This window comes from Onychomys torridus, chromosome 7, assembly GCF_903995425.1.
Source record: "Onychomys torridus chromosome 7, mOncTor1.1, whole genome shotgun sequence".
NCBI lineage: Eukaryota > Metazoa > Chordata > Mammalia > Rodentia > Cricetidae > Onychomys > Onychomys torridus.
Window position 1 is genome coordinate 36,481,466 of NC_050449.1, and position 21,592 is coordinate 36,503,057.

Here is a 21,592-nt window from a genome sequence, read left to right on the forward strand (position 1 = left end):
AAACTCAAAAGGTAGTCAAAGAAATAAAATTTGGCAAATGGAAATTTCATTTTGCAGGGTTTGGAAAATTAAAATATATGCACTATACCATAGCTACATAATCAGAATGTCAATGGGCAACCACTTTAAGTTCTGAAAAGGCTGATTCTGTAACTATAATTTACTGGAAATCATAGCCATTATGAGGATACCTGTACAAATTAAGACTGACAATGCTCCAGCATATGTCTCTAGTAAAATGAAAGGTTTTTGCATATTACAACATAAAGCATATTACAGGTATACCATACAACCCTACAGGACCAGCAGCCGTAGAAAGATCTAATTGCACTTTAAAAGATATTCTAAATAAACAGAAAGGGGTAATAAAGACCCCCAGAGATAGATTACATAGTGCTTTATTAACTTTAAATGCTCTAAATGCTAATGAGAATGGAACAACAGCTGCGAAAAGACACTGAATATTAGAAAAAAACTGCTGAATTAAATCAGCCTATATATTTTAAAGATGTGCTGATGTCAGAATAGAAACCAGAGTATGTGTTATGTTGGGGAAGAAGTTTTGCTTTTGTTTCCTCAGGAGAAGAAAAGATATGGGTATCATCAAGATTGATAAAGATTAGATTCAAACAGGGGAGACCTCTTGGTTAGGAGAAGCGATAGTTCAGTGAACAGTGTGGCCATTTAATCTAAACTAACTTCTAAGACTAATAAATGCCTTTAATCAAATGTGATCAGGTATGAAAAAATAATATTTTTATTATTAAAAAATACTTTTTCTGTTGCCAAAAATACGTTTTGTCTTAACAAAGATAACCTGACCAAAAAAATGAACTCCCCAAAGTTAGGGTTGGGGAAGGGTTTTGTTTTTGTCTTTCTAGCTAAGGACTCTGAAGACCACTGAACAAATGAGTCATCTGAAGAAGGACGAATCATCCAGAGAAAAATCTCCCAAAAAAAGAGTAAAACTGGCCTGTTGTGGGATGTCCTGTATGTCAATGTGTTGCTCTGATTGGTTAATAAATAAAACACTGATTGGCCAGTAGCCAGGCAGGAAGGTTAGGCAGGACAAGCAGAGAGGAGAATTCTGGGAAGTGGAAGGCTGAGTCAGAGAGATACTGCCATCCGCCGTCACGAGAAGATGTTAAGATACCGGTAAGCCACGAGCCATGTGGCAACTTACAGATTAATAGAAATGGGTTGATTTAAGATATAAATACAGTTAGCAAGAAGCTTGCCACAGCCATACAGTTTACAAGTAATGTAAGTCTGTGTTTACTTAGTTGGGTCTGAGTGGCTTCGGGACTGGCAGGTGAGAGATTTGTCTTGATCCTAGGCCAGGCAGGACCAGAAAAACTCTAGCTACTCTGGCCTAATGGTAGAGCACATTTCCAACAGGATAGAATTTCATAAATCTTCCCAAGTATTTGTTACTGCTTCTCTCTACAAACATAAAGGGGGAATTGCCTTTTTGTAGTCCCAACTCAATTAAAAAGCCAAGCTGGAGTGTGGCTCTCTCCCTCTCTAAACCCAAGCATGCTTATTAAAGTAAAATCTAAAATCTGTCTCATATCAGAAGAGCCACCTGATATGAGATAGTGAAAAAATAAAATTAAGTGACTATTCTATTGTCACTAATGTTCATAATCCTTTGATTTTATTATGACCCTTTAAAATTTTCCTTAAGATATAAATATTATCTCTAAATTTAAAATATATATATAATAGTTATATATATTTAAACTTTCTGTAATGATATTAATGGTTATAGAGTACTAATTCTAGAAATAGATTTCATCTAGCTTCCTATACATGATTTTGGGCTTGAGTCTGAAGCAGGTAACTAGGAATTAAGCTTGTGTACCCCAGATATACTTACTAGATTATGGTCCTTTAACCTCTTTGAGATCTGCTGCATATGACATTTAAAATATTGAAGTTTTCTGCAGTGAACCGTGACCATTCCTAATAGCTACCTTTGAAGTCTCCAAAAGGATGATGGGGCCCCACAAAGAGGATTCCACCTGGATTGTGGTAAAGCTATTAAGCTGACAATCACCACTCAAAGATCAGCTTTGAACTACAAACTGCTCAGAACAATTTCAAAGTGGTTAACTGAGATGGTCCAGCCTCACACATAGACTACTCTAGCCAGGACTTCAGATTTTCCCTTAACACACAGACTGGACAACCAATGTTACAGCTAGTTTTCCCAGGACTTGACATTAGCTTAATTTTCTTCAGGCCCCCTAAATACGCCATCACCCCAAGAAAACAGAAAGTAATTTCAAGAATACAACACCCACATTCCCAAGGATGGAGTGGGTGGTTTTTGGTTGTTTAGCAGGTTATGAATGTTTGTCATCACTTAGGTGGTTGGTTGCAAATTGATACCAGTTATGGTAAGGGAGGAAATTAAGCAAGGGAAGGTGGAGATATGGAAAGGATAGGATAAAAGGATAGATTTTTAAATCTACTTTAAACTAAAAAGCAACTATTAATCTCAAATATTTTACATTGGTATGGATTTTGTATATTGATACAAATTTAAGGTTATTTCTGTTATACTGTGTATGTTTGTTTCTACTCTTGTTTATGGTATTATACCTATGCAGCTCACTTTAAAATGTAATGTATAACTAAAAATATAGGTTAGTAGCTAGTCATCTATTATAATCAAACTTATGTTAGGTATGCTTTCAAGGTTAAACGGAGATATGTTGAAGAACCTCTATGTGGAGTTTGCTTTTGTTGTGGCAAAAAATTTCCCTTGCCTCGACTGCTAACAGTATGCTATACAAATTAGACAAGCGAGACACAAAAGAAGGTGATTGCCAAACTTTGCCAAGATGAGGTAGGACAGTCCTTCAAAAATTCCTGCTTCACCAGGCAATGGTGGCACATGCCTTTAATCCCAGCACTCGGGAGGCAGATCTCTGTGAGTTCGAGGCCAGCCTGAGCTACAGAGTGAGTTCCAGGAAAGGCGCAAAGCTACACAGCGAAACTCTGTCTCCAAAAACAAAAAAATTTCCTGAGGTTGGGGATGTAGCTCAGTGGTAGAGCGCTTAGCGCAAGGCCCTGGGTTGGATCCTCAGCTCAAAAAAAAAAAAAAAATTCCTGCTTCACAGAAAAGTCTGTAAGATATTCGAGGCCTACAGGAGGAAGATGGAGGCCCCAACATTGCAGAGGAAACTTGGGTGACTGTCTAGGCAGCCAGCTGCTTCTGTCATTTCTACAGGTTTAGAAGTTGTTTGCTCTGCACTTCCTGTTTACTCTGGTAATGTTATATTCTTCTTGGGTCTCTGTTGGGGCTGAAGAATAAGATAGTTATAGTTTTACAGTTTTTCTTGTTACCAAATTCAGAAAAGAAACTCACAAAAGTAGTATAAAGTATATAAGGTTTAGAGACATAAAAACTTAAATTGTTACTCTAAGAAAATGTTCCAGAACAGCCAGGGCTATGTAGAGACACCCTGTCTCGCAAAAAAAAAAAAAAAAAAAGTAATAATAATAATTTGCTTCAATTGCTATAGTAATAAACAACAATGAAAGATAACATTCCCAGTACAGCATGGCCTTGAGAAGTCTCAACATTTTGCTAGGTGTCCAATCTGGCCTTATGCTAATGTACCTCATACTTGGTGTCATCTGTTCATTCATTCATCTAATTCAATATTTACAGTTTCTAAGTGCTAAGAACAGAAAAGTAAAGACAGGCAAACTCAATAAATCTAGAAAACTTAAGTTCTAAGACTCCTTTATCTAAAACACAGTCCTTCAAGCTTTCAAATCTCCTCTGTCAATTACCTTCTAAACCTAGTCTAGGGTCTCTGCTGGAGAAGAGGCAGGCCTACTTGGTGTCTATACAGACCCAGTGAGTTGCCACAGCACAGAGCCTTGAACCAGTGGATACTTTATGCCCTCCTTTAAGAGTGTTAACATTTCAGGCTGGGCAGTGGTGGCGCACGCCTTTAATCCCAGCACTCGGGAGGCAGAGCCAGGTGGATCTCTGTGAGTTCAAGGCCAGCCTGGGCTACCAAGTGAGTTCCAGGAAAGGCGCAAAACTACACAGAGAAACCCCGTCTCGAAAAACCAAAAAAAAAAAAAAAGTGTCATCACTTCCAAAAGAAACTTTATTTCACTATTTTAAGTGGGAAAAAATAGTATTATTTGCCAAAGAAAAAAAAGTAACACTAGAAAAAATGTACAAACAGAATTATATTTGAAAATACTAGCAATGAAATCCAAATCAATGTTTCTAAGACAAAAGACATTAACTCAGTCAGCACAACTACAACCTGGTCATTACCTCAAGCAGGAGGCATTTCATACTTCTTTCTTTTCACACCTCCTAAAGTTATGATGTTCCTCTTAGCCACACAACAAAGCCTGTCTTAGCCCATCTACTGGTACCAGTGGTTGGTCATTTCATGGAAAAGAGTAGTCAAATCAGGAAGGTAGTAAACACCACTTGTAGAGTCCTTAAACTCTATTTCAACTTGAATATATAAAAGTGTATCTGCCAATTCTTAGATATGGGATAAAGACCTTTTCTTTAACAAGATAATCATGAGTGACTGTTATCTTTGTCATATAAGCTATACCAAATACAGTTCATTCCCAATTTAGTCTACTTACAGTAGAACAAGCAACAGGACTGCATAAAAATATACACTAAATCTTCCCACAAATAACTCAGATGTTTTTATCCTCATCCAACTTGACAGCATTTTCTCAGTGAGTCTACTCCACATTTCCAAAATCATATAAAGTTTTTCCATAGATATAATTACTCTGTTTTCATAATACTTAATTAAAATAATTCAATATTAGTACAAGACAGAGATTATACCACTCAAGTGGAAGGAGTCTTCAGGTATACTACCAAACTGCCTAATGCACAAGCACTTCACTTATTATAGGTAAATCCTGGTCTCCAGCACAGAATGGGTCCAGTAAACCCATTAGCTATCTCAGCTACTGCACCCCTCCTACTTCTTAAATAAATCGCCCACCTCTTCTGTTAATGGTGTAAGACTCCATGAAACCTGAAATGGCTGCCCATCTTTATTATGTTACCTCTAAATAGCTCCTGAAATACACACCACCACCTACAGGCATCCTAAGACTTCTAACTTCTAACAAGTATAATGTCCTTTCTCAATACTTTCACGACATTTATTTTAGTTGGCTTTTTTTTTTTCTGTCAGCCATTACAGCTTATTAAAAAATCTCATGAAAGAGCTGGGCATAAGCCAGCTAGATGGTGGCCCAGCCAGCAGAGGCAATTTGCCACTAAGCCTGATGACCTGAGATTGAACCCCAGAATCCACACGGTGAAAGGAGAACCCACTCCCTTGAGTTGTCCTCTGAACTCTTCATGTGTGTGCAGAGTTGGGTACGGTAGCCCACACCTATAATCCCAGCACTTAGGAGGGAGAAGCAGGAAGATGGGAAGTTAGAGGCAGCCAGCCTGGAATATATGAGATCCTGTCTCTAAAAGGGGGAAGTGGGGAGAACCTTCTAAAAGTATTCATTATCTAACTTCAAAATTAGGACTACATACAGAGTTTGGCAGAAAGAATGGAAAACTCTTCACACATCCATTCCAGCTTCAGGAAGAATTTCAAATATTTCTGGGAGAAGTCTTTCATTTGCAAGATTGTATGCATGACTAAGACAAGTTTTGCAAGTATCCTTATCTTGACAAATATAGCTATTCTTGTGAACAACTTAAATTATCTTGGCAATTATAAATATTCTGTGGACAAAACAAAATGGAGATAAATACAAAAATAGAATTATGAAATATGAGCAAAGTATAAAGATTACTTTGAAGGGCTTTTTTATCAAACTGCCTAATTAATTTAGTGTTTAACCAAAGACCAAGGTAGACCATTAACTTTATTAGTCTTTCCAACTATAAGCATGGAAATTAGGATTCTTGGTTCTTACTACCAAAACTTAAAACTGTAACTCTCTAAATACCTTAAATCCTAAGTTTATGTGGTAGGCAGCCTCCAAAATGAGCCCAACTGACTCTGAGCTCCCAGTGCCAATGCCCTTGAACAGTTCCTTGCCCAGTGAATAGAGCTGACCTATGAACCAATAGAACAGTACAGAAATGACAGTGTAACTTCTGAGGTCACCTCATAAAACTTACTACAGCTTCCATCCTGCTCTCTCATCAAGCAAAGCTGAGTGCTTTAAGTGTCCCTAAGGAGGTCCCAGAAATGAAAAAGGAACCAGCGTCTCCTATTAATAATCATCAGTCTCTTGCCCAGTGTAAGTGCACAGCCTCAGGAGTAGACCTATTGGCTCCAGCCAAGTCTTCAGACACCTGAAGCCTCTGTTCCAAGGGGCAGACAGTTTGATTACAAACTCATGAGGAACCTTGAACCAGAACCACTCGACTAAATGACTCCCAGATTTCTGATCATAACTCCATGAGATAATATTTGGTAGCTCTGTCCAATCAATTTTTTTTTTCAAGACAGGCATGGTAGCACAGTCCTATAATCCCAAATACTCACAGGAGCAGGAGGCAAAAGGAGATCACAAATTTAAGGCCCGCCTGCCTCAAAAATGAAAAGGTCTGGATAGATGGCTCAGCAGTTAAGAGTGGGCACTGCTCTTGCAAAGTCCCAGAACTGATGTTAAATGACTCACAACTGCCTGTAACTCCAGCTCTAGATGAAATTCAATGCTCTCTTCTGGTCTCCACAGGCACTGCACTCATGTGTACAAACCCCAACAGAGATACATACAAACACATAACTTAAAGTGAAAATAAAATATCCAAAAGTAAATAAAATAAAAAGAAACCAAGTGTGGTAGCTCGTGCATGCAATCACAACACCTGGGGTACTGAGGCAGGAGGGGTGCCTCAAGTTCAGGGCCAGCTGGGACTACTAAGACCTTGTCTCAAAAAAAAAATGGTTTTTAAGTTAAAAGAGAGCTAAAGTGTACCATCTCTAGTAACATCAAAATATATACTTTTTGCACTCATAAAATGCCCTCTGATAATGAACAACTAATACATGTGAATACTGTATACTAAAAATGTGGTTAGAGTGACCAAGGAACTAAATTTTCCATTTTATCTAATTTTAATTAATTTAAGCAGCCAAATTTGTCTTGTGCATTTACTGCACTAGAGAATGATAGTTTATGACTCTGGGGAACATGTTGTTTACCCTTGTTATTTTCCTATTTGAGTTTTTGTTTTGCTTTGGTCCGGGGATTGAAGTGAAGGCCTGGGGTATGCTCGGCAATAGTCAAGCTCTACAACGGCGTTATGTCCACAGCCCTCCAATTGACTACTTAACTTCATCAGCCCTTCAAGATAGCAGAACACTCTCCTGATTATCGATATTGATAACAGGAAATTTTCCAAGGTGGATAAGCAAACTTCTTGTTGCTTACAGTGTGAGGAAGCAATGCTAGCTAAAATGAGATATGGTAAATATTTACGCAAATTAACAGAACTTTACCCATAAAGGGACTGTACGCTTAGGAAAAAGCAGTTTCCCAGAATCCTGCAGGAATATGTCTGCAGCTCTGAGGGCTGTGACGTCTCCACATATGTAACAACTCTTTCAAGAGCACTGCTTTCTCCATGCAATCTCTTATAAATTTGAAACCTAGTAAGATTCTAAAGTAACAATTCTAGAGCCTTTCTTTATGAACAACTTTTTACTTATCAGTAAAAGACTTCATTTAGGGGCTTCTGTTTTTATAAATACATTTTATAAAAAAAAAATAATAAAAAAAACTTCTGGAATTACTAAAAAACTAAACAACAAAAAAAGGAGATAATTATGCTAATGAGACATCTTTACTGTAGATTCTTTCTAAGAAAAAGCAAGGAGGTGGGGTGGGGAATCCCAACTTGCTTTTATTACTTATGCTTCACAAAAGCTGTAACATCAACGAAGCTGGTGAGCACATCCCTTTCATCCCAGCTCTCCAAAGGCAAAGGATATACAGTTCAAGGTCAGCCTGTGATGACAGTGAGACCCTGTTCAAAAAGAAACACACAAAAACAAAAACAAAAAAACAAGGGCAATGACAGCATATGGCCTAGCAAGTACAAGGCTCTGGGTTCAATCCCCAAGACCATAAAATAAAAACAAGTAATCATCTTCTATTAAAAGGCATCTGCTGCTTTTCTTCCTCCTCACATATTCAGTATAATAAATTGTTCTTTCTTACTGTTTTCTGCTCTTCTAACACCAAAAAAAATTTCATATCGCCAGACGGCGGTGGTGCACACCTGTAATCACAGCACTCGGGAGGCATAGGCAGGTGGATCTCTGTGAGTTCGAGGCCAGCCTGGTCTATAGAGTGAGATCCAGGACAGGCTCCAAAGCTACAGAGAAACCCTGTCTCAAAACAAACAAACAAACAAAAAACAAAAAAACAAAACAAAAAAATTTCATATCAAACTGAACGTAAACATATTAAAAAGAACTTAATAATTGTGACATAAAATGATTTACAAACGAAGGTTAGGTTTCAAATAATAATCATATAAGCAGGGTGTGGTGGTGCACATCTATAATCCCAGCCTTTACAAGACAAAAATTACTAACTTTTCTAGGACAACCTAGTCCACATATCAAATCCAGACCAGCCAGGACTACACAGCAAGATCCTGTCTGTCTCTCAAAACACCAACCAAAGTACCAACAGTAATAAAGAATCCTAAGTGTGCTGGGTGTGGCGGCTCCATCTTGAGACCCTGTCTCAGAAATCCAAAAGCAAAGACAAGCCTTCCCCTATACTGACGCTCTCTCAGACCCTCTGAAGACTGGGCTCTGCACGCACACGGAGTGAGAGTGAAAAATAAAGAGCAAACGAAAGGACAGCGTGCAACCAAAGTCATCACACCAACATTTTTAATTTGGAAAGTAAAGTCAATTTAATCATTACTACTTTGTACTACTTCCTCCAATAAAAATTACTTCTTGAACCAGGTACAAGCCTGGACCTGAGAGGATGAGCCCGGGAGGCCAAGCCAGCATGAATAACACAGCAAGATCTGATCTCACAAAACAAATGACTTCTTGCTTTAATGTTCAGCATGAATCAATAAATATCATTATTACAGATAACTTTCTTATTTGAATTATAAATTTAAGTTTTTAAATATAAAATTAAAAGAATATTATTTAGCAAGGGAAAAACAGCTGAAATATGTATAAATTCAAAATCATTTTACAAGCATTAAAAACGTTTAGGAAAACAGATATTTCTAAGGTCTAAGAGTCACAGTCAAGGAGCTAAAGAGATAACTCAGTAGTTAAAATCTCTGGCTGCTCTTCCAGAGGTCCTGAGTTCAATTCCCAGTATGGTGGCTCACAACCATCTATAATAGGATCTGATGTCCTCTTCTGGCACGCAGGTATGCACGCAGGTATACATGCAGAACACTGATACATAAAATATAAATAAAATTTTTAACAAGAGTCACAGTCAGTAACTTATTGGCCTCTTGCTATATACACTAGCACTTTTTCTTCTTTTTGGTTTGTTGAGACAAGATATCTCTACATAGCCCTGGCTGTCCTGGAACTCACAGAGATCTACCCGCCTCTGCCTCCCGAATGCTGGGATTAAAGACGTCTGTCAGCATGCCCAGCTCACTACAATAGGACTTAAACACACTCTCTTATAGTCTTCACAGTGTTTCTCAGAAGAAGCAATCTGTCTGTCTCTCTCTTCTCACTAAGTAACACAAGATGAACTGGACTGGGCAGGTGGATCTCTGTGAGTTCGAGGCCAACCTGGTCTACAGAGAGAGATCCAGGACAGGCACCAAAACTACACAGAAAAACCCTGTCTCGAAAGAAAAAAAAAAAAAAAAAAAAAAGACGGACTGAATTTACCAGGTAACCCAGGCTGGCTGGGTTAGCTGAAAATCTGTACCAATCCTTCTGCTTCCTGAGTGCTGGGATTATAGGCTTGAATCATCCACCTTATTTAGTACTTTTACAGATGATATTCAACAAAGTAAATTGGCCTAAGGTCTGCTGGCTAGTACTAGAACAGGCCTTACACGCCAACACTTAAGACTCTTCTCAACATCAGCATCAGGTTCCTACTTCTGATCCTCTAACATAGGCAAAAATAAAAACAAAATACACACACATTCAGGGCTGCCACATCTATTCTTTCAAAAGCTAATTTTAAACAACAACAACAACAAAGGACACTGGGTGTGGTGGTGCCCTTCTCTGATCCCAGCACTCGGGAGGCAGAGGCAGGTGGATCCCTGGGGTCGAGCCCAGGCTGCTCTCTACAGACTGAGTTTCAGGACAGCCAGGACTACACAATGAAACTCTGTCTCAAAAATAAACAAGAAGTAAAAAGAGGGAAGGAGAAGAAGGAGGATAAGACCAGGAAGAGGAGGAAAAGAGGAGGTGGGGAAGGAAGAGGAAGAGGAAGAAGCTATGATTACTACTTCTCACATGTAATAGACTGACAGCTATTCTAAGAAGGAAACGGCTCCCACACTGTTGCACTGGACAGCCCTGGGGAGGAACTTCTTTTCCCTGCTGTCCCCATCCAGGCAAGAGACCCTCTTTACCTTCCAACACTGTCCCACGAATTCTAAGCAGGTAGAATTGCTGGGTAAATACAGTTAACACGGAACACAAACCCTTTCTAAATTGCCAACAGCAAATGCAACTAAGATGCAACCAAAGTACTATTGTCCTGACAAGGACACAACCGTTATCTCTGAAAACTAGTGTTTTCAATTTCGAGACAACACTACAAATAATAAGAATGGCACATCAAAGAATTATTCACTATGGACAAAATTTACCTATTTATATTTTAAATAGAATATGTTGCTCTGAGCAACCAAAGCCAGAACTAACTCAACAGCAAGAAAAACCCAAGTTTATATAATTTTATTTAAGCCAACAAAAGCCATTTGCAACTGTAGTTTGCAGTTCCTACATGGACTCTGGAATTAGATTAACAACAATTTAATTAAAGAAACCAAGAGCTATTTCAATACCTAAGTGTCTACAGAAATAAGAAACCAGTTAAAATGATTTCAATAATGGTATTATACTAAAATATCCCCATCATGTCATACATATGAACTGCTCACTAGACACTGCAAACTCTTTGCTGGCACCACTGTCACGTGACAAGTACAAAGTTTAAAAAGGGATTCTCTCTTTGATTTGTTCCCCACTGTTCCCCCAAAACCTGAATACTCCCACATGTGTACTATGTGCCCCTTACTCCCTACACCAAAGAAATAGCAAACACATTGCCCGCACTAACATCCTGAGTCTAGTGGAGGCTTGAAGGCCTTAGATTCACCTGCCTAAATAGCTCCCAGTGGTGCTGATTTCTGAACTAAAATCACACTCCCTTTACTCTTATGCCATTGTGACGATCTCAGGATGATAGCTCTTTTCTCTGAACAACTGACAATATAGGTGAACACAGGCTTTTTTAAATGATTCGGATGTTCTCCACATTAAATAACATCACTGACTGTGAGCTCCCAGAAGACTTGGAGCCATTAAGAGCTGGGAATCCTTTCAATTGGCATCATTCCAACAGAAGCTCAGTGAGAATGAAACCTCCTGCAAATCAAATCTGTTGCAATATTATTTTTTCCCAGAGGTTAATTACCTGCTTCTGTTACTTACATACACACACACACACACACACACACACACACACACACACACACACCACTAAACGTAAGTAGAGTAGATCGTGTTCTATGCCTCCTCCAGAAACACTCCATGAAACCTAAACAAGATCTGGCTGTCAAACTCTATACACTCCATGAACATCCTCTCCAAGTAACAGCGCTCCAGAGTTCTCAGTACCACTGTCTCAAACCACTAGGCGGTGAGGATGTAATAGAAGAGGTCATGGTCCAAACTAAACAGTCTCGGTGAGACACTCACTGGTGATAGCAGAATATCCAGAAGCTTCACTATAATCCCATGAAGAGAAGCAAGGGAAACAGACGAACCAAGACAATCGTGCACTGATCACTGTTGAAGCTAATCACAGGAACACAGAGGCTCAACATAGCACTCTTCGTACTTTTGTATGGAAATAAACCCCTCACATACACATACTCTAAATAGCCTATATGATAAGCATTTACTGAGCAACTCCTGTGGTAGACTGTTATTATTGTTCCTACTTATTCAGCCTCCGTATGCCTTCCTTAGAAGGAGTAGACAGCCTTACCAATGATCACATGGCTTGCAATGCCACCTGTAGAAGAGTATGCATCCCTACCCCACTGACAATAAATTCTACCTTGTTCTGGCCTACGTCCTATGAGCTAATGTGATGTCACAAAGTTGAACAAAAAGCTTTAAGACTCATCCTATGTAACCCGGTATAGTGGCACACACCTTTAATCTCAGCACTCCGGGAGGCAGGGGCAAGTGTATCTCTGATGTTCGAGGCCAGCCTGGTCTACAAATTGAGTTTCAAGACAACCAGATCTAGACAGAGAAATCCTGTCTCGAAAAACAAACAAAGGAATCAGCATATGCTTCCATCAATGTTCTTGTTCTTTGTCTCTGCAACACTAACCAGAGTTTCGGACAGGGACATTCCTTCAGCCAGGTTCCCTAACAAGCCCCAGGAAGTGATAGTGCAGCCACTCCACACCGGACACTGTAATCCTGAAGTTTGCTGTAACAGCATAACCACAAAAGTGTGCAGATGACAACCACCACTTTGGGGCAGGTGCACAGAATCCTAAAATGATAGGCAGTTATCTTTTTGTAGTGCTTTTGAAAGCAAAGGGTGGTGGTACACACTTCTAACTACAGCACTTAGGAGGCAGAGACGCGAGGAGTTTGAATTCAAGATAACCCTGAACTACATAGCAAGACCTTGTCTCCAAAACAGGAACAGTTTTAAATATAGTTACTTCTGAGTAGCGTGCCAGAGAACTGATGGAGGTGTGGAAATTGAGGAAAAGAGCAGGTAAAGTTACTTTATGGTATGAATTCATAATATTCATTCTCTCTTGGTATCTCTGCCGTGTGTGTGTGTGTGTGTGTGTGTGTGTGTGTGTGTGTACTCACACTCACATGTGCACATTTTGGATCTGAGCACCAGCACCTAGCTGAGTTACTTAGGCTATTTGTTTCTTCCTTATGCTTTTCCATACCAAGAATGAAGCAGAGCTAGTATCCAGCACTTGAGTATCTTTCTGGTCTAGAGAACTGACAATTAGATTTAAATTTAATTTAAAAGAAACATTCCCCATCCCAAATATTGTTACTTTTTAAAGTGTCATGGACTAAAAGAAAAAATAAAGTATAACATTTAATTCTATCAGTTTGCTCACTTTTAGGTTTCAGGAAAGTAAATAGTTTTTCATATGCATGATGAAGCTACTGATGAGAAGGGAACTCTCTCCATGTCACTGTTTCAGTATTCCAGTTAAACTGGTGAAGTAGCTCTGTCCTAAGCATTCAATTCTGTGAAAAGGACTTCACTAGCACTATACACAGGTGTCTACAGCTTCTTTACGTTCCCTCATGTAAGGGTTAGGAATGGTGGAACATACCCTTAATCCCCTGAGGCAGAAGTACAGACAGGTAGATCTCAGTGAGATCAGGGCCAGCATGATCTACATACAGCAAGGTTATATACTAAAATACTGTCTTTAGGGGCTGAAGAGATGGCTCAGTGGTTACGAGCACTTACTGCTCTTCCAGAAGACCCAGGTTCAATTTCCAGAACCCACATGGCAGCTCACAACTGTCTGTAACTCAAGTTCCAGAGAACCTGCCACCCATGGCAAAATGCCAATGCACATTAAGGGAAAAAAATACTGTCATTATGAGAGAGAGAGAGAGCTCACGCTGGAAGAGAAAAAATCTTTGCATGGGTGGTGTTTATGTGGGTACATAGATGTGTATATGTGGCTGCTTAGATCAGAAGTCAATTTTTGGTGTCTTCTCTATAGCTTTCCACCTTATTATTTAGAGACAATATCTCTAACTTTACCCACTCTGCTATCTTGCAGGCCCAGAGACAAGACCTGTGACTGAGCCTGGAACTCACTCATTGGCTAGGATGGCTGACAAATGAACTCCAATGATCTGCCTGTCCCTACCCCTCCCCAGTGCTGGAGTTTCAGATGCCCACTGTGCCCCCCCCCCCAGCTTTTTATTGGTGCTAAAGATCAACACTCAGGTCCTCACCATTACATGGCAGGTACTTTACCAACTAAAACATCTCCCCAGTCACAGGGAAGAAAAAAAAAACTTATAACCATGATACTTGTGGTGATTAGAAACCATTTGAATGACTACAGAAATCAAGTTCCCCAAAATAATACTGTATTACCTGACCATGTTTTCACAACAGCAAACAATATCTGAATATCACAAAACCCTTCCAATACAATTAGAAACAATGTCTGCACTTTTCATCCTAGACTCTCAAGGCTCTTTATAAACATGAATTTAACCCTTGCATCACCTGAGGCCTGGGTGTTATACAACACTGTAACCAGCTATCCTGGTACCATAAAATACTCAGATACCCCTTCAGTAGCAGTCATCCTGAGAAGTCTGGCCCAAGCCAATAAAACAGGAAACGAGCTGACAGTGTATGTGCCACCAACAATCTCCAAGAAGATCAAACCTTCACCCACAAGAACCACTTCCTCTGAGTAAACCACAGAGAGACACCAGGCAACCACAGCAGATCAGCTTGTGTGTTGAACACAGGCAAGACAGATAAGTCATCTAAAATGTATATGAAAACATACTTGAGCTACATGTATTTACATATTATTTAGAGACATTTTACTCTACTAGTGCGTACTGTTTGTATTAAGTGATCAAATGCCTTCAGATGCTCTGGTTTTTATACAAAAATGAACATCTTCTAAATCCATGAAGATGTAAAAAACCTTCTTAATTATACAAACTGAAAAACAGTTTATATTTAATCCTATATTAGTGACTGCTATTCACAGTCCCAAGCCAAAAGGACTTTTTTTTTCCTTTCTTCTCTTCTCTTCTCTTTACTTCTCTTTTCTTCCTTCTCTCTCTCTCTCTCTCTCTCTCTCTCTCTCTCTCTCACTGGCTATTAAATTTGCTTGTCTCTAAACACAAGGAAGCCACCTAGGCCTGACTCATGACTTTAAAAACCACGAATCAGCATTTGAATCCATTAAAAATCATTTGGGGTATGAGTCTGAACTCTCAGCTGCACTGAGGCATGTCAGTTTAATACAGGAGCCATAATGTGGCTCTTCTAAGAGTCAAACACACGCTTATGCACCTTGAGAACAGCTGGTCTTTAGTCAGCACCATTACATACTACTCTGGCAAGATCAAAATCTACACAATATCCCAGGCATCAGCTCCACAAGCATCGTACAAACATTTCACACACGGTTATCTTTGATACTGTAGACATTCTAAGTCAAAAACATAAAACTGGTTATTTTCCAAATTCCAAAACGTACTAGCAAAACCCAAAAGATCAAGGGTATCTACTTAAATAACATTAAACAAAGTATCAAAAAAGATCTATTAATAAAACATTCAAGAGTTCTTTAATCTTAGATATCTTATAGTAATTGAAATATACACTTTTTCTGTTGCTATTTCATCAGTAATAACTTACAAATAAAGGTAGTAAAATGGTTTTCTGAGATTCATTTTTAATTATATATTTTAATTACATGTGTACTTGTTGGAGGGCACCTGCATGTGAATTCACATGCTTTCTGTCTAATTCTAGTAAAGCCAGGGGCAATTCATCCCCCTGGAGCTGGACCTGTAATCTGTTAAGAGCCTCCTGATATGGGTGCTGAGAACTGAACCTGGGTCCTCTACAGGAGCAGTACACACACACTCCTACCTAGCCTGAGCCATCTCTCCTGACAGAAGAAAGTATTATTTAAAGTTTAATAGTAATCTACTCTACCAGGAAATTACTACTAAGCAATCACCGCAGAGCTATTTCATAAAATTAATATGAAGACATATGGAGGTAACATTTTAAGTAACAGACTGAAACAAACCAGTAGAACAGTAACAATTTCCAGAAGACTCTTACCTTATTACCTTAAAGCTACAGTTGTATCTCTTTATTGACCCTAGTGATACCTTGTCTTCACTTCTGACTAATTTGAATCAGCAAAGGCCCTGGACAGACAGTATTTTATATTCTACTTTTTGATGTTATTGGGGGAACTACAGTTGAAAGAATCAAAGAAGTCTTCTAAAACATGAGTAATTGTTTAATTAGCTGATTTGGTAATTATGTTATTTGTGTATGTTTGTTTCATTTGGTTGTTAAAATCTCCTACACCCATTCTAAAATAAACATAAAGCCAGAGAATATAGCTAACTGTTTGCCCAGAAAGCCTGAGGCCCTGGATTTAATCTCAAGTACAAAATTTATAGATACATATACACATACATCTATCTACATTTCTTCTGAGAATCTTTCTACACATAATTTGGGGACTAGGGCTATGCTGGAGAAGAATCAAAGAACTCAGAAACACAGTAAAAATATGTTGGAACTTGCTTCTCTAGAATATGAATCATATAGAACATCACATTTTGTACCAGCAGACCAACTAAGAACTGTACTAGGACAGCAAGTTAGGCAAAACTAATAAAATATTAAGAGAGACAGACTGACATTTAGACAATGGAACAAGAGAAACATAACTTGGCTAAACAAAGAGTAAGGGGAGGGGGGGGTTAGAAAGGAAGGAAAGCAGCGCTAACCACGGGACCCAATACAGCCACGCAAATTCAAACGGCAGAAAAGCATCCTTTAGCCTGGTACAGCAAGAAGACACAAGTTACCAGGACAACTTACAAGAAAAGCTTGAGCTGAAGAGCAGGAAAAGCTTCCTGACTACAAGACCTATCAGCCTGTTGTTCAGTCTCCTGAGGAAGTGACAAAAGCTTTATTCTCTAGAGATATTTAAGGTTAACACAGATAAGGGACCAGGAAGAAAGCATCCTGTGAGAAAAAAAATACTCTATTCTTTTTTGGTGACGTTGGAAAGCTACTAAACAATGGTGAACAGAAAAAAAAACAAAAAAACAAAAAAAAAAAGTGTGTGTGTGTGTGTGTGTGTGTGTGTGTGTGAGTGTGTGTGTAAAAACAGCCAGACAGTGGTGGTACATGCCTTTAATCCTAGCAACCAGGAGGCAGAGGCAGGTAGATCTCTGTGAGTTTGAGGCCAGTCTGGTCTACACAGGGAGATCCAGGACAGCCAGGCCTACACAGAGAAACCCTGTCTCGAAAAATAGAACAAACAAATAAACAAACAAACAAAAAGATACATAACAAAAAGGACAGCTTGAGAAGCAGCAAAAAAATGAAGAAAAAAAAAAAAAGACAACTTGAATCCAGAAAATCCAGATTAAAACCTTGAATCTGAAGTTTTGCCTTTAGTACCATCAGCAGCACACTGGGGAAAAATTATGTCTGTCCCAGTTTTATAAGAATTATACTACCATAGACTATCACTACATATATGAAAGAATATTTTATTCAAAAGAAAAGGAAAGAGCTATGTCACTATTCTAAAGACTCCTAATTAAGAGAAGGGATCTTATCTCCATGTTAATTAAATGATCAAATCCAAATTTTAACAGATGAGACAAAATTAAGTTAAGCCTCCTATTCCTGAAAACATCATCCCAGTCCATTTCTGGAAAATAATTATGCAGTAAGACCTGTCTGTTCTGCTTTGCTGGTGAAGGAACCCAAGTACTGTCACTAACCCACAGCCCCAACCACTAAGCGTATTTCTAGTGACTGTCAGACAACCACAGCTTAAAACCCCTCCATCACCTGTGCAGAACCATTAAAATACCCTGCTGTGTCTATGATCTATGATGCTAACATGTTAACAACCAGAAATCACTAATGTACTAAGTGGTATCAAACCAACACACTTTTTAATGATTTCAAATAAAGCATCCTTTGTCAACTCATGAAACAAATACAAACACAATATAAGTGTGCTTTCAATGAGGAAGACTATAACTCTGACTTTTTTAAAAAATTAATTTGGATTCTCCACATTGACTGGTAAAACTGTAAGAGTGCATTACTATATTACAGACATATGAATCAGGACTTTATTCTTAACTTAGAAAAGACAAAATATTATAAAGCTGGCAGTATGATCTTCCTTATTCTCAATTTCAAGTTGGTATTTGAAATAGATTCATTTCATTAAAAAATGTTACAAATAATTACATCTTACAGAAATGACTCATGCAACCCTGAAAATAACACACAACCCTAAGAGGGTAGGTTGCTTGTTTTTGTTATTAACTATAAGACAACTTTGGCAGAAAAAAAAAAAAAAGAATGGTATCTCTCCTTTATATATGAATGTAAAGGTATAGGTCTCCATGTTCACTTTAAAAGTATGCTTAAAAGTTAACCTTAAAGCTAAATTCAGTGATAAGTAAATTCCAACACATCAAAACCTTTTGCCAATCTACAAATCACAAACAGCAAGATCTGTAAGCCCTAAACCAAACAGAGTCCAAGAATCTCAAGGAAGACCCCTCTGACTTCCCAACCTGTACTGTCCTGAAAACCTGCTGTTACAGAACCTCCTGCAATCATTCACTGGGTCCATTAAAAAAAATTCTCTCCCCTCTACTTCTTAAATGAAATGTCAATTACCACAGTGTCTTCCACTGTAGGGATAGAAGCAAGCCAAGGAGCACTGAAAATGATTAGGATATTTTAGGGCTAAATACATCAATTAATGCAGAAGGAAAAGTGGCAATCAGACATTTCTATCACCTTTTTAGTCTTCTGAATTCACAGCAGTCACAAAGCCAAGTGACTAGAAAGCATCTATAAAACACTTAATTTAAAAAAAAAAAAAAAAGCTTTCCAGATACACTACATAAAAATAGCAGCCTTTATAAACATACCATAAGTTTTAAGGTTTAAAAAGCAATGGGTGCCAGGGTACAAAAAGTAAGAGAAAGAAAAGGGAACAAATGAATGTGTGAATTTAACTGCAAAATAATAACAGGATGTAACAGAGTTCTGAGTATCCAAAGTGACCAATCAGAGCCTAAACATAGCTGAATTCCATCCCAGCCCCAGCACGTCCCTAACACAAGAATAAAACCCTTCTTATCTTGTTCAGCCATGTGTCGCCTGCCACAAACTGCAAAACAGAACAACGCCCAAAACCAGCTAGTCTGATTTCAACTGAGGACAGATAGACTCTGTAGTCAGAAGCACCACAATGAAAGAACTCCAACTCATACAGCTGGCCTGGTGGCTCTGCACACTCTACAGAACAAAGCCATATCACATACAGTACTTCAAACTTGAAAGGGTCTCTGAAAAGCTACACTGGCACTATTAATTTGCCAACAGTTCTAGAGTCGAGAAAATCTATCTACTGTACACTGGAGTCAGTGAGAGAGAAGACATACTTAAAGCTGAGGGGAAGCTAGATTTTAGATGAAGAACTTTGCTAAGGCACTCTGGCATACAAGTATTACTAAACCAGTACTTCCAGATTTCACCTCAACATATATTCAAACCAGGAACTACTCTCTTAAAGAGAAAGGGCTGCTCTACATTTGCAGAATAAGTTTAGAAGAAAAGGTAACTGTCACATACTACTTCTCTTTGAAGAAAGAAAATAAAAAAAGGAAAAAAAAAAGTCAAGCCAAACCCCAGTGCCTGGCAAAGAACAGGATTTCAATCAGTTTTAAAATAAACCTATAATCATATTTTACATGGCTCGGTTGTCTAAAGCAACCCTAGTAAAGCCCCACAAAGCATTAACATATTTATACTGCTTCCCCTCACCAATGTCAACTTTTTTTCCCCTGTGTTTTGATACAACACACCTTTAAGCATATTGGGAGGCAGAGGCAAGCAGAGCTCTATGAGTTCAAGGCCAGCCTGATCTACAGAGGAAGTTCCATGACTATCAGGGCTGTTACAGAGAGAAACCCTGTCTAAGGGGGGAAAAAAACAGAAAAAAAAATTTCAACACTTGACTGCATAGAATCTGCATCCACTGTTCTGATGTAAATTTCTAAGAGTAGAAATCCTGAAGGGAGGTAGCCCATCTCTTCAATCCCAGTACTCTAGAGGCTGAGGCAGGCAGGCAGGCAAGGCTGCCTTGAACTGGAGGCTAGACTGTGCTACAAGTACAGCCAAAGACACACAGCAAGAATCTGTCTCAAAAAAAAAAAGGGGGGGGGGGGGTGGAGCTAGGGAGATGGCTCAGCATTTAAGAGCAGAGGACCCAAGTCAGGCCTCCAGCACCCAGAGTAGACAGCCTCTGAGGCACCTGCACTCAGGTGCACATACTCACACACAGAAACACATATGCAGAAGTAAAAATACAAAAATTAATCTTTAAAAAAAAAGAAAAAAAAAAAAAGAAAACTGCGTGTTTATTGTTCCTATGCTGAATTAGGTTATAAAAAAGATCCAAATCTCAATGTTTTATTTCCAAGATACCAGAAAGAGAACAAAAATCCCTGAGAAGCAAAGCTGGTTTTAAAAAAAAAAAAATTTTTTTTCTTAGATAGGTGCTTTTGTATGTGTGCAATGATTCAATGACTCTAAATTCTGTCTCTACAAATTAAACTCTGCAGCATCCTACTGAAAACCAGGACTACATCACTTTCTGGAAGTCTGCTTATCTATAGGCTCAACTGACAACAAGAATGGACCAGCACAACAATTATCTGGACACCTGGGAGTGATTTCTCTGAAGCAAAACACCATGAAAGGACAAGGAACAGGGATGGGGAGGCAGGAAGACAGAAAACAACTCTCTACATAGATGTAAAGGGTACCTGCAGGAAAACTGAAAACGAAATCCTGCCTAGCAAAGTACACAAACAAAGGGTAAACATAAGTAGTTTAAATATTTAAGGGCATCTTTTAGGTGAACACTCATGTGACATTGAAAAGCATCAACAGGAAAAGGAAGTTCTGGCTCTGGAGGAGCTGTTATGGTATGATAATGGAATTTGGCCCCTTTAAAAATCAACAAATGAGTCTCACAACTGGGTGAGACTCTCTCATTAGGAAATTAAACTGCTTTCTGTAGGTGCATTACTGTTGCACTTAAAGACTTCTGGTCTTCTGCTTCAATTATTTTGTATTTTGTTGTTGTTGTTTTTAATGACAACAATCTGAAGGTTGACTTCAAAAAAACAGCAAGCTAAAATTTGGAAGCAACATATAATGTCATAATTAAATTGAGAAATAAAAGATGTTAAAGGAACCAACTTGCTTTCACTGAAAAGCACTCAAAAGAACTCTTAAGTGTCAGGGAATTCCACTTGGCCACATATCCCTTACACAACGCCATGAAACCCTGATTAACAAACAAGATCCACCTGCCATGCCTAAACCTGACTCAGGGTTTACATCTTTAAATGCTAGAGCGTCTAGAAGATGAAATGTAAAAGAGAATGATTAGAAGCAGGCCTCATGATTTTCCCTCATTTCCTTCAGCTCCTGGAAACTGTCCCCAGCAAGAGCCTGATTTACTGGTAGAGTGTCAACATTCTGGAAA

The 21,592-nt window shown here is 38.7% G+C and overlaps 1 protein-coding gene across 4 annotated transcripts in view; it reads right to left on the reverse strand.

Moving 5' to 3' along the window:
• Nucleotides 1-21,592, reverse strand: part of Arhgef12 (Rho guanine nucleotide exchange factor 12) — a 141,976-nt gene that overhangs the window by 118,819 nt on the left and 1,565 nt on the right. The window lies entirely within an intron of this gene.